The sequence below is a fragment of the Siphateles boraxobius genome, unplaced genomic scaffold, assembly GCF_051911475.1.
Source record: "Siphateles boraxobius isolate OS27281-9 unplaced genomic scaffold, OSU_SipBor_1 25, whole genome shotgun sequence".
Taxonomy (NCBI): Eukaryota; Metazoa; Chordata; class Actinopteri; order Cypriniformes; family Leuciscidae; genus Siphateles; species Siphateles boraxobius.
Genome location: NW_027508866.1, coordinates 24,572,010 through 24,592,255, shown reverse-complemented (window position 1 = coordinate 24,592,255; position 20,246 = coordinate 24,572,010). Strand labels below are relative to the sequence as shown.

At 41.0% G+C, this 20,246-nt stretch overlaps 1 protein-coding gene across 2 annotated transcripts in view; it reads left to right on the top strand.

Annotated features, from left to right (window-relative positions):
• plppr1 (phospholipid phosphatase related 1) overlaps window positions 1–20,246 on the top strand; it is an 87,231-nt gene that overhangs the window by 12,801 nt on the left and 54,184 nt on the right. The gene's annotated exons all lie outside the window — the stretch shown is intronic.

Below are 20,246 nucleotides of genomic sequence, written 5' to 3'. Positions count from 1 at the left end.
CTGCCGTCTGCCCCTCGGTGGAAGCAGGTTGGTGTCAGGCGCACCCAGACCCCCGCTCTCGGTCGCTACAACGCCACCAGAGCCGGGTCCCTGTCTTCCACCTCGCTGCCCCTCCGCGGGTACGCCGGTGGTTCGGGTGGGTTCACTGGGACGGTATCTGGAAGCCTGGCTAGAAGCGCTTCCGGGTCCGTCCCGATGGCTCATCCGCACCATCCGGTTCGGCTATGCAATTCAGTTTGCACGCCGGCCTCCCAAGTTCAGGGGCGTCCACTTTACCCATGTGCGGTCGGTGGACGCCCCTGTCTTGCGGAAAGAGATCGATGTCCTGCTGGCGAAGGACGCGATCGAGCCGGTCCCTCCTGCCGAGATGAGGTCCGGGTTTTACAGCCCCTACTTCATTGTACCCAAGAAAGGCGGTGGGTTACGGCCAATCCTGGACCTGCGGGTCTTGAATCGGGCCCTGCACAAACTCCCGTTCAAGATGCTCACGCAGAAGCGCATTTTCGAATGCATCCGTCCCCAGGATTGGTTTGCAGCGATCGACCTGAAGGACGCGTACTTTCACGTCTCGATTCTCCTTCGACACAGACCATTTCTTCGGTTTGCTTTCGAGGGTCGGGCGTATCAGTACAAAGTCCTACCCTTCGGGCTGGCCCTGTCACCCCGCGTCTTCACGAAAGTCGCGGAGGCGGCCTTTGTTCCCATGAGAGAACAAGGCGTTCGCATCCTCAACTACCTCGACGACTGGCTCATTTTAGCTCACTCGCGAGATGTGTTGTGCGATCACAGGGACATGGTGCTTCGGCACCTCAGCCGGTTGGGTCTTCAGGTCAACTGGGACAAGAGCAAACTCTGCCCCGTGCAGAGGATCTCTTATCTCGGTATGGAGCTGGACTCGGTCGCCCGGACTGCGCGCCTCACGGAGGAACGCGTCCAGTCAGTGCTCACCTGCCTCAGGTCTTTTCGAGGCAGGACAGCGGTTCCACTGAAACAATTTCAGAGGCTCCTGGGGCATATGGCAGCCGCAGCCGCAGTAACGCCGCTCGGCCTGTTACATATGAGACCGCTTCAGCGCTGGCTTCACGATCGAGTCCCGAGGTGGGCGTGGCACAGCGGCACGTTCCGGGTCAAAGTGACCCCGCACTGTCGCCAAACCTTCTCCCCGTGGTCGGATCCTGCGTTTCTACGGGCCGGAGTGCCCTTAGTCCAGGTTTCCAGGCATGCTGTGGTTTTCACAGATGCCTCTGCCACCGGATGGGGGGCCACGTACAACGGGCATGCAGTTTCAGGTCTGTGGACGGGGCCTCAACTGCATTGGCATATCAACTGCCTAGAGTTGCAAGCAGTACGCTTAGCCTTGCGTCGCCTCAAAGGGGTTCTCAGACACAAGCACGTACTGGTCCGTACGGACAGCACTGCGACCGTTGCGTACATCAACCATCAAGGTGGTCTACGCTCCTGTCGTATGTCGCGACTCGCCTCCCACCTCCTCCTATGGAGTCAGAAGCATCTGAGGTCGCTTCGTGCCATTCACATTCCAGGGGAGCTCAACCGTGTGGCAGACGAGCTCTCAGGGCTGCCTCCCCTGCCAGGAGAATGGCGACTCCATCCCCAGTCGGTCCAGCTGATTTGGAGTGTCTTCGGAGTCGCACAGGTAGACCTGTTTGCCTCTCCGGACACGACCCATTGCCAGTGGTTTTATTCCCTGTCCGAGGGGACCCTCGGCACGGACGCCCTGGCTCACAGCTGGCCCCGGGACCTGCGCAAGTATGCGTTTCCCCCAGTGAGCCTTCTTGCACAGACTCTGTGCAAGGTCAGGGAGGACGAGCAGCAGGTCCTTCTTGTGGCGCCGTATTGGCCCACCAGGACTTGGTTCACCGAATTCATGCTCCTCGCGACAGCCCCTCCTTGGCCGATTCCTCTGAGGAAGGACCTTCTTTCTCAGAGACGGGGCACTCTATGGCACCCGCGTCCAGACCTCTGGAAACTCCATGTCTGGTCCCTGGATGGGACGCGGAGGTTCTAGGTGGTCTGCCACAGGCAGTGGTAGACACCATCACTTCCGCTAGAGCCCTCTCTACGAGGCGCCTCTATGCGTTGAAGTGGAACCTGTTCGTCGATTGGTGTTTCTCCCGTCAGGAGGACCCCCGAACTTGCCCGATCGGAGTCGTGCTTTCCTTCCTGCAAGATGGGTTGGAGCGAAGGCTGTCTCCCTCCACCCTCAAAGTGTATGTCGCCGCAATAGCCGCGCATCACGATGCACTGGAAGGTAAGTCCTTGGGGAAGCACGACCTGGTCATCAGATTCCTTAAGGGTGCCAGGAGGTTAAATCCACCTCGTGTTTTGCACTCGGTACCCTCTTGGGACCTTGCTCTGGTACTTAGAGCTCTTCAAAGTCCTCCCTTTGAGCCTTTGCTGACGGTAGAGCTTAATATCCTGTCCATTAAGACAGCGCTCCTGTTGGCATTGGCCTCTTTCAAGAGGGTCGGGGATCTGCAGGCTTTTTCGGTCGACGAATCGTGCCTAGAGTTCGGGCCAGGCCTTTCTCACGTTGTGTTGAGACCCCGGCTCGGATATGTGCCCAAGGTTCCTACCACTCCCTTCGTGGACCAGGTAGTGAACCTGCAAGCGCTGCCCCAGGAGGAGGCAGACCCAGCCCTAGCTTTTCTCTGTCCTGTCCGCACCCTGCGGGTTTATATTGACAGAACGCAAAGCTTCAGAACCTCAGATCAGCTCTTTGTCTGTTACGGAGGCCGGCAGAAGGGGAAGGCCGTCTCCAAGCAGAGGTTAGCCCACTGGTTAGTGGATGCTATCACCCGAGCATATGAGTCTCTGGGTGAGCCTTGTCCTCCCAGGTTGCGCGCTCACTCCTCTAGAGGTGCTGCCGCTTCCTGGGCTTTGGCTCAAGGCGCCTCGCTGACAGACATCTGTAGAGCTGCGGGCTGGGCGACACCGAACACGTTCGCTAGATTCTATAGCCTTCGTGTGGAACCTGTTTCCTCCCGAGTTCTGGCTACGGCCAGTGGGTCGAGGGAATAAGTTGTGTCGGCTTGCTACGCCACTCCGCCTCGAACAGCGGATACGTGCTTTCTTGCTCCGTATGGCGCCCTACGTTGGTGAGCCTCGTGAGTTCCTCCTTCACCCCTCCGGTGCTGGGCGTGGCGGACCGCCCGGCGCCAGGTCTGCTACCTCTAGTGAGGAGTTGTTAGTAGACTGGGTGCTCCAGTGATCTCTACTGTGAACCATCATGCCACGTGCAGTTTAGCCGTGTCTTCCCCTTGACGGACTCGTTCGTCATCCCTGTTGAGTGCGCTCCCATTTCCCTTGGATTGGGACCACCTCAGGGACTGCCATATGTTTCACTACCCCATTGGGCTAGTACATATGTGTATTCCTGGTCAGTCAGGCTGGGCCTTCCGCAGCTTTCCCCCTCTCTTGGGGAACGCTTTCCCAGTGTTATCCAATGTCCACTGTGCGGGTCTTGCGGAACAGCAGTGTGGTTCCCGTGCTAGCTCCCGCAACTTATTTCAAGAAACTGCTGCAGGGTAGCTTAGCCGGGCGCTGGAAGGGGCCAGCACCATGGCGCTTTATTAGGGATCCCAATTCGTCAGGGAACTCCCCCGACGACACGTCGGAGTTCCCAGGACGAAAGGGAACGTCTCGGTTACGTATGTAACCCTCGTTCCCTGAGTACAGGGAACGGAGACGTGTCGTCCCTTCGCCATGTCGCTGTACCTTCGCGGAGGACTGGACACTGTTCGGCTCCTCAGCGAAAAGCATTGCGCAATGTTTACTTCCGCCTTTTATACCCGCGCTGGTAGGCGGGTCGCGGAATGCAAATCTTGCATGCCAATTTTCATTGGCTCGTTTTAATTCACTCGAAGGCAATTGGTCTCCCTAGCGTGATCCCAATTCGTCAGGGAACTCCCCCGACGACACGTCTCCGTTCCCTGTACTCAGGGAACGAGGGTTACATACGTAACCGAGACGTTACTTATATTTAGTAGAATGTCTAAAGTGGACTATCAAAATAAAGTGTTACCGAATGGCGACCTGGAGCCGGACTGGATGATTGGCCCAGCAGCTCCAGTGGCAGTGCTTGCCTTCATATCGTGCAAATGTACACGCTCATGCACTCTTCCAAAGTGTACCTGTTTAGCTAATGGTCTTAAGTGTACAGACCTATGCAAACTGGATTGTGACAAAAGAGAGCAGAATGATTTAATGGAAAGTGACATTGACATTGGTGGGGATGAAGATACCCGTTTGCCTCCGCGCACACATTTAAAATCAGCTTGTGTGTGTGTTGGTGTAACATGCTGGGACACACAAGGTGGTAGAGTACATGTACAGGTAGGCTATGTTATGAAAAAATAGAGTAGCTTATCCATCGCTACTGTTAATTAAATAAATAAATAAATAAATAATAATAATTTCCTTCCTATCCCTTGCTGCCACTGGAGAAAAAAAAAACATCCCTACAGACCCATGACCTGAACTGACAACCAACCGGAACCAAACTTTTTTTTTTATGCCTCAGAGACATATCTCGAGCACGTGAAGACGAAGGCCAATCAGAGGTCTTTATGAATTCGTTCAACAGCGCTCAAAATGCTAGAAGGAAATGCTGGTATTGTCACTTTTTTTTTTAAATTGGTACCAAAGTAGGTACTTTTGACAACACTAAAGAGCTGACGTCATTCGCCTCTATCGCTTTTTCCAATGACATATTATACGACTCACATTGACAGGGATATCTGATCTGTCTGCTTACATGGAAGATGAAAATTAGTATCTGACTCATATCTCAGATTTATTTCCTCATATGAATGAGGCCTTAAACCATTCTGAGAATACCGGAATCCATGTGCTTTTTTTCCTGCTTACACGTTCGTGGGTCATATCCCATCTGTGCCATATGGGAGGAAAAATCAGAATTGGGTCACTTGAGCCATATAATGTAAATGCGGCCTAAGATGCATTTAGAAAATGGAGGAATTTACATTTCATGCCGACTTTAAGCTTAGAGTATCGAGCCGTTAGCTTAGCAACATGCTAACATTTGTATCTTTGTTGAAATCAATAGCATTTTTTTTAAAATCATTTACAGTTTTTCTAAAGAATTTGTGCCTATGAAGAGCGCTCCAGTTCAGCCGTGGATAGGAGGCAGCTTTCTTTGTTTTGCAGTCTGTGTGCAGCAGTTGGTGCTTCATCATTTATCTGAGCTGGGCTTCATGAACCCCCAGTCCATTAGTGGCTTCTGACTGGTATCACATTACACTGATGGCAGTCAGAGAGACGTTGTGCTGGAGAAATGTCACAGCTTGTCCCTCAGGACAGTGCTTGGATCACAGGCTCAGATACAGTATACATGAGCTGGACAGATGCTGTGTTGGCTGGGATGGACACAGCCAGAGGGCTTTATCTGACATCAACATAGTTCTGGGGGATTTCCTACACATTCATGCAGATGTCTTGCATCTTTGCATAGTTTGTCTTATATGGTATCTATGCATGTGACATCTCATTTTGTTTTTCCTACAGGATAAAATAAAACAAGTTTGTGCACATAATCAAAGGCGATCAAGACTATTTTAAGGATAATTAGGAGTTTTCGGGTATATTTGGGGGGGGGGGGGGGGGATGTATAAATATTTAAAATATTTACACACACACACACACACACACACACACACACACACACACACACACACACACACACACACACACACACACACACACACACACACACACACACACACACACACACACACAGGTTATCTTGCCGATACTAGTAAAATCTTTATATTGAATAAGGTTTTAAATAATGTTCTTAGTCTCAGCCCAAACAGAAGCTTTACTTTGAATTAATGCCAGATATAGTTTATTGAGCCACCAAAATGCCAATAATAACCAGGAGATTTTCTTTTATGCATAATGCATGGCTTTCAATTATAAACAAACCCGAAATAAACTTGAAATGTCTATGCTTTAATATTGCTGGCTTCTCTTTAAAAAAAAAAGAAGATAAAAATAATATGCAGTGCACTCTTGCAATCATCTGCTACATATTACAATATAAACACCATAAAGTAAACATTGTCATATTACATTAATAGCAGATCATATGGAATTTCTTGGTATCCTTTTAAAGTTTAATTAATCAAATTAGTCTGTATTCCAATTCCTGTTTAAGACCTCTTAAAATAATAAAGATTGTTATTCCACTTATAACATATTTAAGACCTTTTAGGACCTTAAACTTCATAAAATAGTTTTTTTCCCTTTAAGTACCCACATAATCTTTTTTATTCCCACTTAATATTCTCATTTTACAGTTTGCATACATCTATATTTATTCCCAAATAAACATAAAATATATAAAGTGTTTATTCACTTTCAATAATGCAACAGTAGCCTAATATTTTTTCAATAAAACATGCTTTATTTAAACACTTAAATTAGCTCAAGTCTCAGTATATATTAAATAGTTTATTAATATTACTTAACATTACTTAAGACAATCAATTAATTTAACATAAAAATATAACATGAATGCCTTTTTCATTATACAGATATGAGTTTAGTAAACTTTTTTGTAGTAATTTCGATAAGTATAGTCATGCATATGTACATAGTTACTATAAATATATACTAAATATATTAGTTTCACCTTTTCATTTGAATTACTGAAATACATGAATTGTTGCACGATATTCAAATTTTAGATCTGTGTATTAAAGTGAAAGCAGCGAAATATACAGTTTCTACTGCTATATATATGCTGTTAATATGAATCAAACAACAAAAGAAAAACTGAAAATCACTCCCTGCTCTTGACTGAATAACTTTAGTAGCTTTAAGAATACATTTCTAAGGTGAATGCTGCTGTTAAATGCTCTGGTGAGGAGATACACATAGAATGTGTTCAGTTCACTGAGGGTGGGTCTATGCTAATAGGGCGGAGTCTATCAGCAGTTGTGGGCGTGGCCTAAGCATATGCGACATCACTAAAACTATAATCTGCAAACTGCTTGTTCTGAGACACTGCTTATGATTTGTGTGGATACAAAAAGAGGAGTGGGTGGATTTTTATCATTATAGGGTGGTTGTGCACACTACAGACACACATTTATGTTCAAACACCATGCAAAAGGGAATTTTGCATAATAGGTCCACTTTAATGTTATCGTGAGTATTGAGGAACTTATAGGTACCCCCTCCAGCTCCCGATGCCATTAGCAACTGCCTCATTTGCCTATGCCTCGAAACGCCGCGTTAAACATGAGTGATGGCTCAAATTGTGTGGCTTGTTGAAGAAAGGGGTTCTGATGCTAATTCTAATACTAAGCAGTTGGAATTATGGATGATAAAGAAGAGAAACCCACATACTTGGTCTGAAGGAAGGACCCCAAGCGATAGACACTTGTGGGTGGATTCTTTCGACTTAGGCCGGTAAACAACAACCTAGCAATGCTCTAACATCCACCCACAATACCCTACAATAGCATCATTGCAACAAGTTTGGCACAGGCAAGTGCAAATCCTTCACACACATTACAAAAGTAAGGTGTGGAAGTGAAGAGGACCAAATGACCACAGATGAAAATCTGAGTTACACTTAAGTTGAAAAAAAATTGCCTTTAGACACTTTGGGTCTAATGAATAAATATCTATTAGACATGTGCCGGTATTCGGTAATGCGATAAATCGCGGTAATGAATATGCACGATATTGTTATCGCGGGGACTTCGAAATACCGTGAAAAATAATAGATCCGAATTTAGATTTTTAGAACGCGCATCAGCTTATTTTCCATCAACCGCTTAAAAAACAATGCGTATATGCTGCGCAAAACACATGTGCACTTTGATGTAAACAATCCCCACATCCCATGTATAAGCACTGTGTGCATGCAGTGCGCACTCTAGTCTAATGTAAACAATCCTCACATGGAGAAGAAGCAAGGCGGAAGGAGGAACGCTGCCGACTATTTATCCCCCGCATGGCTGCCAACTCTCACGCATTCAGCTTGAGACTCACGCAATTGACACTTTCACACGGTCTCGCGCCACACATCCATTTTCTCACCCAGAGAAAAATCGCGGAGCAAAGAGGACACTGACACCGACAGACTAGACAGAGCAGGTTACTTTTGATATGAAAAAAATATCAGCTCTCAGGTTTTATAACGAAATTCAGACAATAAATACTGTTTTGGTGCTTGTAAATGACGTGACAGATCGCGCGCCTCAGATCAAGTAAACCGATCATCTGTTACTTTTTATTAAAGATACAGTACAACCCACCGAAAGGTACGTACTTTCGATCAATCAGTGTTTTTCAACCACGGAAAGAGGTCAATAACACTGCAGGAGAACAATTATGTCACAGAACGTTACATTTACCTCAGGAAAGCCATTTAATGTTAGTTGACTATAAGAAAATAGCTATAGAGAGGAGTATTTTGCTAAATATGTGCACTATATTATTTTAATATATGTTTACTTGTCATTATATAATTGTTATTATAATGAAAATTACGGCATATTACATTTTTATATTTATATTATTATTATATTTATATTGTATGCATTATATTTAATTTCTCTCTGTATGTTTACAGCATTATGTGAGATATATTTTTTCTTGAGAAACATTTAAATGCAGGCTATCTACTGTAGCCTACCTAATATTTATCCAAATGAGTCAATATTGAATCAAGATTGAAATTAAATCCAAGAATTTAATTGAAATCATGAAAATTGTGTTAAGCAATAATACAAACAGTAGCCTCAGTAACCATGTAAACACTATAACATGTTGTCACTAAAAAATAAAATTAATGTTTTGACAATCACAATTACACATTGTGTTGCAAGTTTTTTTTAGATACCCCCAATCCGTCTGTTTCTCTTGTGCAATTAAAATATCGTGATAATACCGTATACCGTGATAAAAGCTCAATCAATTAATCGCAGCATGAAAATTTGATACCGGCACATGCCTAATATCTATACAATGTATGAAATTAGTTATTTAAGAACTAAACAGCAGCAGCATATAGAAAGCTATTGACAAAAGTGGTTCAAGACTTGAGACAAAAGACTAACAATATGTACTACATCCACCATGTTCCTCTTATCATGTGACCTACCAGCATCAGTTGCATCTTTTCACTGCCAGTTGCATCAAATCCCCTCTTGTGGCCTCGTAAAGTGTCCATCGAATGCACACTTCACAATCTCAGCAGAAGTTTTTGCCTACTGTTTTCGAACACTATGTTTTTAAAGATGCCACTTTTTTTTTTAAACTAATTCTATGGTTTCAGTTTTATTTTATTTTTACATTTTTAAAAGTATGAAGAAAGCAGTTAATTAATAAAAAATAAGGATGCACGATATTTCACCCTCCATATCGGTTTCGGACGATATACGTTCCTTTTTAAGGTTATCATTATCGGCCCAGTAAGAAAATTTGGCCAATAAATAATGTATTATTTTGTTTAGAGCCCGACCGATTGATCGGTCTGCCGATTTTATGGCATTTTATATGAGCCTGTCGCAGATATATCGGTATCGGCATATATGACGCAGATATGCCGCCAATATGAACTTTTTTCTGTAAAACTTTTTTTTACAGAACATGTAACGCGGATAAAATGCTTGTAAATTGTGTAACTACGTAGTTTGTCCAGCAGTGCACGCTCCATTGTTTGCTACTGGCGACCCACTGTAGTGACACCAGCCAACCCTTTCACTTCAGTAAAGAGGTCTCTTCAGACAAGGTGTACGATGCACACATTAGCTTCCACTCCACTGACAATGTATGAAACATGGCTAGCTAGCTAATGTAGCAAATGAGTATGATAAGCTTGTTATGAGAGTAAAAGACAGGGGCATTGTTTATTTACTTTATAGTGTCACACCTGGTGACAACGTAGCTTTTAGTCAACATTCAACAGACTCATGCCACCACCGCACTGCTAACTAGTTAGCAACTTACCTTTAAGACACTGCTTGACTGCTTGTCTGCTGCTGCCTGAGCAAGACACCGGACGCTAGTGGCGCGATGCGACAAAAGAGAGTTGAACCCATTATAATCAGAGATGTGATATGATCATAAACACAACCGATCTTTGCACGCCCTTGAATATTACCACTAATGCCATGTAATGAGTGAGTAGGAATGAGTAAGAGTTAACAGATGAAATAACTATAACTATACTATAACTATAATAACTATACTCCACAGTGATGAATCCTAAAACAAGCTATAAGGTGCATTGGCATAGCAATACCAGTGTTTGACACAGGATTTTTGGTAAATCTGTGGTGAGTGGACCTCTGTCCCTCTTGGATGGTTTCGGGGCATGCTCCCCCGTAAGAAAATGTTGTGCTTTTTAATGTTAAATTCATCAATCTAGTGCACTTTGAGAGTTCAAAATTAAGAGCCCCAACCCATATTCATTGTGCAAATTGAACAAAGAAAAACTCAAAACTCTTTTAGTTGTTTTATAGGCTAGTGTCTGTCTATATTACACTACTACATAATAATAGTTATAATATTAATCCCATGACAGTTAAAGCCATATATTGTAAAGCAAATGCACTAAAAAATAAAAGCAACTTTCATAATTAGTTTTGTACTAATTTCTATGCTTGAAAGAGATAAACACATGATCTTTCATTTTGATGGAAACTGCATTGAGCTTTTATTTTGGCGGAAAACATGGTTTACAAAGGCGTCTCATTACAATTCTAGTAAAATGCTTAATCTTCAAATATGCAGATGTGGAAATAATGCGTAACTGGGTGATGGGTTCCTGTACACTCATAGCCTAAGTGTTCTGAAAGTAGCCTAGTTCTGCTTACCACAGTTCTCTGCACTCACTAATTTCTCTCCTTATTCTCCTCACTATCCTCATCAGCCACTTGAAGGGCCTGTTCCCTTTTTCACGCTCTCTCTGAATATTTTGACAGATACACATTGACACTGCACGCTCGCTCAGAGCCCAGAGGAGGAGGTATGTAAAGCTGTGATTGGACCAGCCCAGTGTCAATCAAGAAAATAACCAATGATAACACTGATCTACGTGTTTCGTGGGCCGGTCTGTGTGGAAAAAAAACAACCTACTCTGACTTTTTTTGCCCAATGCATTACACTGGCACAAAGATCCCAGCGCCGCCAATTAAGCAAAACTAAACGAATCGGCCACTGATGTACGGGTTTTAGGGGCCATTCAGAGAAAAAAAAAAAAATTTTTTTAAAGTATGATATGTATCAGCCTAGCCCGGTATGCCCGATGGCCAGTCAAGCCCTGATTATAACTCTTTATATTGGGCCATTTTGCATAATGAGTAGTTTCACGTTTAGTACATTTTGCTGACTACTTATTTAAAATATTATGTAAAGGTGCAATGTGTAAATATTTTGAGTATCTATTAACAGAAATGCAATATGACATCCATAACTATGTGTTCAGTGGTGTATAAAGAACTTACTTAATAAACCGTAATGTTTTTATTACCTTAGAATGAGGCATTTATATCTACATAGGCGCGGGAATCCCCTTCTATGAAGGTCGACATATATTGTGACGTCATGTTTCTACCGTAGCCGAACGCGAACACACAGCGCTACAGCGCGCGTTTCGTCACTACCTTGAAAGTGAAGCCGCAGAAAGCTAGAAGCTAGCCATAAACACCGTGAATAGTGACTTTTCCCTTGTCAGTGGTGTAAAATATGTAGTTGGATTGTTTCATGTAACTTAATTCTTCTCCCTCGCTGTGTTATGGCTTTGCTATGTGGGGATAAATGTGCTGGTTACGTTCGTGAGACAGCTGATTAGGACTTAGGACTTGTCATTGACCGTAAAACAGTTACAGGAATCACCAACCCGTCGGTCTTGGAAGCATTTTAAGTCGATCGAGTTTCGAAAATCAGAGAAAAAAAGCCTATTGTGTGTAGTAAATGGTGTCTAGGGGATGCGGAGGCGCGCGCGCTGTTTCAATCACGTTATTTTTGCCGCGCGCACCTTTGGGCTCTTGCGGACGCGTCCAGTATAAACAAGACTTAACGCTTTAACCAGCTCAGCCACAGTAACAGCTCATATTAGCCAGCTAAACTTTTACTACCCTGTTAGAAAAAATGTATAGTTGCATAGTTTCATGTGGTTCTTCTCCTTCACTGTATTATGAGTTTGCTATGTGGGGAGAAATGTGCTGGTTACGTTCGTGAGACAATCAACTAATTACTATTATTATATTATATATTAAGACCCTTGATCCTCACCTGGAAATGGCTTTGTAAACTTTATCCATGATGTGGTTTATAATGGACTGTGGTATAGAAACTTGGTTTACTCTGGCTATTCTCTGCCGTCTCAGACGACGATGTTTGTCACGTTTTAGCCACCATAGCTTCTTCGAAAGGGAGGGGTGAGCGGTGGGCTGAGCCCTTACTGTAAACTCGCAACCGAACCGCTAGATGTCGCTAAAAGTCACACACTGCACCTTTAAGTAAAAGTACTGTACTTATGTAATTAAACATGTTTCCATTAAGGTATTATTACTTTTACTTTAGTAAAAGATCTGAGTACTTTCTTTCTTCACTGGTAATAGAAGATAACAAGGTTTTGCCAGTGACACTTTTGATATATTTATTGATATGTTATTTTTCATATAACGTGACTAAATAAAAAGACAGTCATTAGTGAATATCATGCAACAGTATTTAAAATATAATTTAGAATAGAACATGCAATGCAAACTAGTTTTGTTACAGCTCAAATGTATCATTCTCATTCTATCATTCACCCTGCCTCCATTACATATCTTTGTCACACAAGTGTTTGATAAAAACATTTGAGTGATCATTGCAAAGAATGTGTTAGAATATATATATATATATATATATATATATATATATATATACATATGTGTGTATATGTATGTTTATGTATGCTGTATTCTATATACAGTAGCAGTCAAAAGTTTTTTTACACGAATGGGAAAGTGTACAAACGTTTGACTGGTTCTGTACTATAATATACACATAAATAATATTGCTATTGTATTATAATATACACATAAATACTATCGGTCAGTATATCGTTATCAGGCTTTTTTTACTCCCAAAAATCCCAAAATAGATATCCATGATAAAAGTGCACCACTCGGCTCCGGGGGTAAAAAAAAGACCTTCTGAAGTGAAGCAGTGCATTAGTGTAAGATAAATATCCATATTTAAAACTTTATCGACTAAAATAACTAGCTTCCGGCAGAAGGCCGTATTTACGGCGAAAGAGTAACCTTTGACATGACGCACAACGTAATGACGAACGCGGTTGCCCAGCCCTGTTTGTTTGAACCGCGAGAGGCGTCAAAGCTTACGCTACTCCTACATCATACATCGTCAAGTGTTATTCTTTTGGCGTAAGTCGACTTGTGTAGGCGTCTACCGGAAGCTAGTTATTTTAGTTGATCAATTTTTAAATATGGATATTTTTACATTACACAAACGTATCACTTCACTTCAGAAGGCCTTTGTTAACCCCCCGGAGCCGTGGAGCACTTTTATTATGAATAGATGCGCTTTGATGGACTTCTAAAGACAGACACCCATTCACTGCCATTATAAAGCTTGAGTTCCTTAAATGGATAGTTCACCCAAAAATGAAAATTAGCCCATGATTTACTCACCCTAAAGTCAGCCTAGGTGTACATGACATTCTTCTTTCAGATGAATACAATCGGAGTTATATTAAAAAAATGTTCTGGCTCTTGAAGAGCCAGAACATTTTCAATGAAGAGCCAGAACATTTTTTTAATATAACTCCGATTGTATTCATCTGAAAGAAGAATGTCATGTACACCTAGGCTGACTTTAGGGTGAGTAAATCATGGGCTAATTTTCATTTTTGGGTGAACTAACCCTTTAAGGAACTGTTTGATGAATGCAGCTGTGTTTTCCATCAATCAGAGATATAACAAGAGACAACATCTAACTTGTTGGCAATGCAAGACTTCAAGTTTTGCTTCTGACAATGTTCTTGTACTTTGTGAAGATGTACTATTAGGCCTTAGCTTCTCCTGAAGGTGTTTTTTGATTTTAAGTGGCCATCATGGATCTTCTTTCAAGTCCAGTCAACTGTGTTTTGACAGGACTTGCAGAGCAGTTGCTGTCCTGATTCATAGAAATCCTTGGGATACTGCTCTGCTCCTACCTTACATTTCAGACGGCCTCTTTGAAAAGCTCTCACAATCCAGATATTGTGAAATGTATTCATGTAGCACCAGTCAAAAATCCTACAGTACTTACTTGCTCGGGCGACATATTGTTTGAATATATGATTTGTAGGACTTTCTTGCTGTCAGTGAGTCTTGCTGTAGAATGAAGAATACGCTCTGAAATGCGAATCATATGATCTGACTTTGTATTAGAATTTTTTTGAGTTGTAGGTAAAATATCTGCAAGACAATTTGTAACAAATTCACTAAATTGTAAAATACTTACACATTGACTTGAGATTGTGTTGGGTTTTCGATTATCGAGTTCAACTGTTATGTTCGTAAAAGAGAGGTTATTTTTGTTTCCAACATATTAATGTCTTTTTTGTTTTGTTTACCCATTTCTCATTTTTATAGCCTACCTGCTGTTGTGTAGGATTATATGCAGAAAAGGTATATTGGTAATTAGTAGGGATTAGGGATGGGTATCGTTAAGGTTTTAACGGTATTACTACTCTTACTCTAACGGTATTCTTATCGTTTTTTTTGGACGAATTTTTACATTGCTTTATATTTTGAAATGTAAAATATCTATAGGAAAAGAAAAAGCAATGCTTTAACAAAATGAATAAAATATCTATTTGTTATGGAGCAGTGTGTAGACTTCTTTGTTTTATATACATAAGATGGGACACGATAAGCAAAAACAAGTACAGACACATGGTCAAAAAAAGAATACAATTAAACAAAGATACAAATTATATACACAGTTCTTTAATTACAGGAAGGTCTACTAACATTACTTTTCAGGTAAGTGTTTCTATCTAAAAATAAATCTAATTTAGTAATCAAATGTAAAATAACACTGCATAGTTTTTCATAGTTATATTAATGCATATTAAAGCTAAAGTTATTCATTCAAGAGCTGTGAGTGATTTTCTCAGCCTTTTGTTGATTAATTCGCATTAATGGCTCAATCTTCAGCAGGTTTATTAGACTGCTGCCCCTTTAAGACCGAGTGCAGATCTAATAGGCGACTGATGCACCATCATTTTCTCCCAACTATTTAAGACATAAACTCTGTTTTAGTGAATCTCAGAGCTTTATTTGATAGTTTAGACGCGCACACGAAACCCAAAGTTAATACTTTTCTTGTCTCAAGTCCGTTTCGGAGCGCGCACCGCCTTGTGAACAGCGTATCTTACGCAGATTTTTGTGCTTTTAATAGCTTTTTTTATGATCAAACGTGTCTGCAATTTAGCAACAGTAAAGTCTGCATTTTACAACAAAGACCGATCGTTCTGATTCTGACGGTATGTTTGGGGTTTAAGAAGAAATGAAGGGAAGAAAGTTGCACTAGACAGAATGCGTCTAGTTTTTAATAGTTGTATCTGATTTATTTTATTTACAGGGGCAATCCACATTAATAAACAAATGTAAACGTGCCAGAATTAGCCCAAAAGGCTATTTTTCATCTGTGGACCGAATATTAAATACAGAATATTAAACGGTCACCCTAAAAACAGAGACAGAGCATCACACATATACACATCATATGAAAAAGAAAAGAAAATTACAAAATAAACGTGAATTATCTAAAACAAGTAAACATGAGAGAAAGGAAAGAGAGAGAGAAAGAGAAAGATGGCAAAAAAGATAGCAACATAGTTTTATCTCAAATATCTTCTTTTTATAATCTTTGGAAGCCGCAATCTAAAATAGAATTAGACTAATATCCCAGATCTAAAGTGTAACCACGTTTGATTTTTTTTAGTTTTTTTTTTTAGTTCTGTCCTCATTGTCACTTATTAAGCAGGGCTGTCCTGTTGTGCGCGCCCGTGGCTCCGCGTGAGAGATCGCTCTCTCTCTCTTCTGGACTGCGAATAGAAAAATTGCAGACAAATGGTTTAATATTGTTATATACAGAAATGGCTGGCAGGATAAACATGTTCAAGATAACCTCTTTATAGCAATAATAAATAGTACATGTATTTTCTTAATTTCTCCAGTACCGCCAGCAGAACCGATAACGTCCGAGTTTATTGATACTGCGGCCTTTCAAAATTCAGCCACGGGTCATGTTTAATACCGGGTTTCAGTACCCATCCCTAGTAGGGATGCACCGATATGAAATTTTAGTTTCAAATTTGATATCATTTTTGTGAGCCTAATTATGTCACATGCCTGTCCTGTCTTGTGTTGCACATGGGTGTTTGTTATGTTGTGCCATGTGCTGTTGTGATTGTTGATCCCTCCCCCTCGTTACCTGATTAGTGTTTGAGTTGTTCCACCTGTCCGCTCTTTATTTGTTCCCTTTTTAAGTCTCCTCTTGTATGCAGTCTTTGTCGGTTCGTTGTCATACGTCTTCCCAGTTCCTTGTTGATGTTCTTATGTTCAGAGTCAGTGTTGGTTTCATGTTCATTTATTATGTTTTCCCCCTCGTGGGTTTTTGATTTGTGTTTGTACGGTTTATTGTTATTAAATCCTCCTTGTTTTTGCACTTGAGTTCTCTTCCCATGTTTGTATGTGTTGCGTGACAAATTACAAAAACAAAAGTCTCACTATTAAAAGCCATGTCCCAAACTCACAATTATAATGTTCTCATTATAATTTTATGCAGCCTATTTGACAGCACATGTTACACTTAACTGTATTTTCGTTTTTTAAGTGATTCCAGTCATATTTCAAGCAAATCAAATCCATCATGGTGAAAAGTGCACAATTGAAGTGTCTCAGCTGAAGGAAAATAATCCATAATTTATCGGCTTCAATATATTGGCCAAATTTTCTTATTGGGCCGATAACGCTAAAAAAAAAAAAAAAAAAAAAAATTATATTGGCTGATATATATGATATATATATATGGAGGCCGATATACTGTGCATCCCTAGTAATTAGTATTTTCTTTGAGAAGTACATGTAACTCTATCACTGCAGCTACACAACTGTAACATTGGAATTTCTTAAAGCAAAACAATACTGTTATTTCGCCACGTAAATCAGAAGGGAGAACATTTTCATTTAAAAGTTAAATTGAATGTATAACTATATGTAACAAAATATTGTGTTAGTAGATGAGTTTTATTTGTTTATTTATGTGGAAATGTGGGTTGTTTCAGAAGAAGCGATTGTTTGTATTACCAAAATAAAATTTTCCACTCTTGTTCCCAGTTTTGCCTCTTCAGGAAAGAGTTGTCAGGTGTCCTGAAAGCTGTGAACAATTTGACAATGTCCATTGAGATGTTCACCTTGACATTGTCAAATGTTTGACAAGCGACGCTAGCAGTAAGGAAGGGAAATGCACTCTTCCAGATCTGCTAGATTTGAAGCAAACAATACCAAATGGCAAGTGTTGGCAAGACCCTCATGTTGACGGAAGTGTTGGACCTACAGCAATGTCAGTTTCATGGATTAGTATCATGAATCATTGTCTGGGCCTGAATGAAAGGATGTTTAGTATTGAATTGATGCAGCAATTCAGCACAGGCTAAAGGAGTGATCAGGGCTTCGGTTTTTCCAAGAACAGCAGATGGAGAAATATGTAACTGCTCCATGAATAGAGCATATTTATTTCCAGGAATATTGGTTGGTTGGTTGTTTCTTTGAGTGACCATTATGGGGTGGAGAAAATTCAGGACTTGGAAAAGCCTTTCATGGATAGATGGGTAAACGGGGGTGTCCGATCACAGTGACTGGGATGTGCTGTAAGAGAATTTCAGATTTAATCCAATATGTTATTTGTCATTTCTTAGTAATTATTAGTGAAATTAAGTAGCAGTTACTGAGTGAAAAAATTAGTAAATCCCACACCAGGGTTCCTCAAAGGGTTGGAGCTGAACTCTGCAGGGCATTGACCCTCCAGGGCAAGATTTGAGAAAGCCTGTCCTACACCGATTGTTTTCAGTGTACCTTTTAGAGTTGCAGTTATGACCAGACCATTGACCCCTAGTTGTAGGAACTTAGCCACTATGTTAAGACTGTGTCTTAAGAACTAGTTTGACCAACTAGGAGTTAACCAAAGGGTTATTCCTTCTTTACCAATCTACCTTTTTTATGTAACTTTGTTAAACTTTGGGCTTTAGATTCACCAGATTACACCTACCGGTTCTCAATTTTATTTAAGTGAAAGAAAAATAGCTCATACTATTTAAATTTCTGTTAATTCTCTGTAATGGTGAAAATTGATTTTTTTGTTATTTTTGAAGTGAAGAGAAAACCATTAGCGTTATTTTCCACCTAAAAGATGGCACTTATTTTGATATCTAAAGCAATGACAATTAGACATTTTGAAATGTGGCTTAAAGTCATCATGAAAAGGAAGTTGCGATAGTTTTTTCTTCCCTATTGTGACCTATATCTAGGGCTGTGACGGGGGCAGTTTTTTGGTAATCGCCGGTGGTGTCTAAATACCTTTTAGGGCATTGTTTATTCAGAAGAGAGGCGGCAGACTGAACAACCTCACCTGAAACTCATGAAAATACAAGAGCAGCACAAACATTTGTAAGGCACAGAATTATGATGCAGTAGTTCACTGTGAATGTGTGTGTGTGTGTGATGTGTATTTGCTCTAGAAAGCATAGATAGACACTTAATTACAGAGTCTCCATGGAAAACAATTGGCAGTTCTGTATTGTGGCTTTAAATTTGCTATGGAAAAAGTTTGGATCAGTTCTGAAACCCGTTGGTCATTGTCTCAAGAGCTTGACCCACCAACTACCTCCTGTCATTTCAAATAGGATGGAAGTTTACCTCAGGTTGGTGGACTGTTGATTTCTTTGCCACTAGCGTCACCAAATGGAATTACAAAAACAATAAATGATTTTAAACAAGTTCCCCAAACAGTCTCCTAGTCTTCAATCGGTTAGTCATAGGGCCCATTTACACGTGTCACTGAATGCTTTTTTTACTGTTAAGATAACTATCTGATTTGTTAAAATGGATCCATTTGCAAAACGGATATAAATCCGATCTTAAGTTCCAATGCTATATGCAAATTTAACTGAATTCACGTCAACCAAAGCAACAGATATGAGCTTCATTTATCTATCATCAGCTAATTTCAAGATCAAAGACCGCAATAGAAGAGAGAGTGGCATCAGCACTGGCAAGATCATTTAGTTGAATTACTTTAATGAAGATGATTGTGTGTTGAGTGTCCGCAATTTACTTGCAGTTTTTATTTGCGCCAGTTTGTGCTTTGGCTTGCTGAAGAGATACTCATCTGCGGTGATGCGTGTTTCAATAGCGGTTTCATATCCGGCTGTGACGTCAAAAAGCCTAAAACTTGCTCTCTCTCACACATTTATTTTTTAACATTTTGGGAGGAATACAATTCACAGACCACCTCCTGAAGTGGTTTGAGTGATCGGATTTAAATCTGTCTTGAAAGCATTTCGGAGGGCATTTACACTTGGTCTTTTCACGACCGGATAGATATCCCATCAGAGGAAATGCATGAGGGGACCGGGTGTAAACGGGTCCAAATATTTCCACCCCAAACCTACGCCATGTGTTCAGCCAGTGTTGTTGCATCAGGCTGGTTCAAACGTTCAACCAGAGCAACGTTTTTAGATAGTGTCACAATGCCAGTGTTTTTACTTTTCTGAGAATAAACTTAATATGTTTTACCCTCTACTTTAATTGCTGCACTATGAGACAGCAAATTTGCATAATGAATCTCCTGTGTAAAAATGTTTTTTTTTGTGTGTGAATGTATGAATGATGTATGAAAAGAAAATCAGAAAAAGTGTGTTTGTGTTTAACCTTGTGTTGCTCTAATGAGAATGTTGCACAGTTAAAGTATTGTCTCTGTCATTCTGTCTTTGTTCTGTTTCCTTTCCACTGACATGATGCCCTTCAATTTCGGCGTTTGTTATGAACTCCTTTGGTTGTGGCATATACTGTTTGGGTATTCCATAATTAATTTTAAGACATTTATGATTTACCTGAACTCAATTGCAGTGGACTATTAGCAGTTTACAACCTCTCACTCGCACAGTTTTGGTCAGAATACCA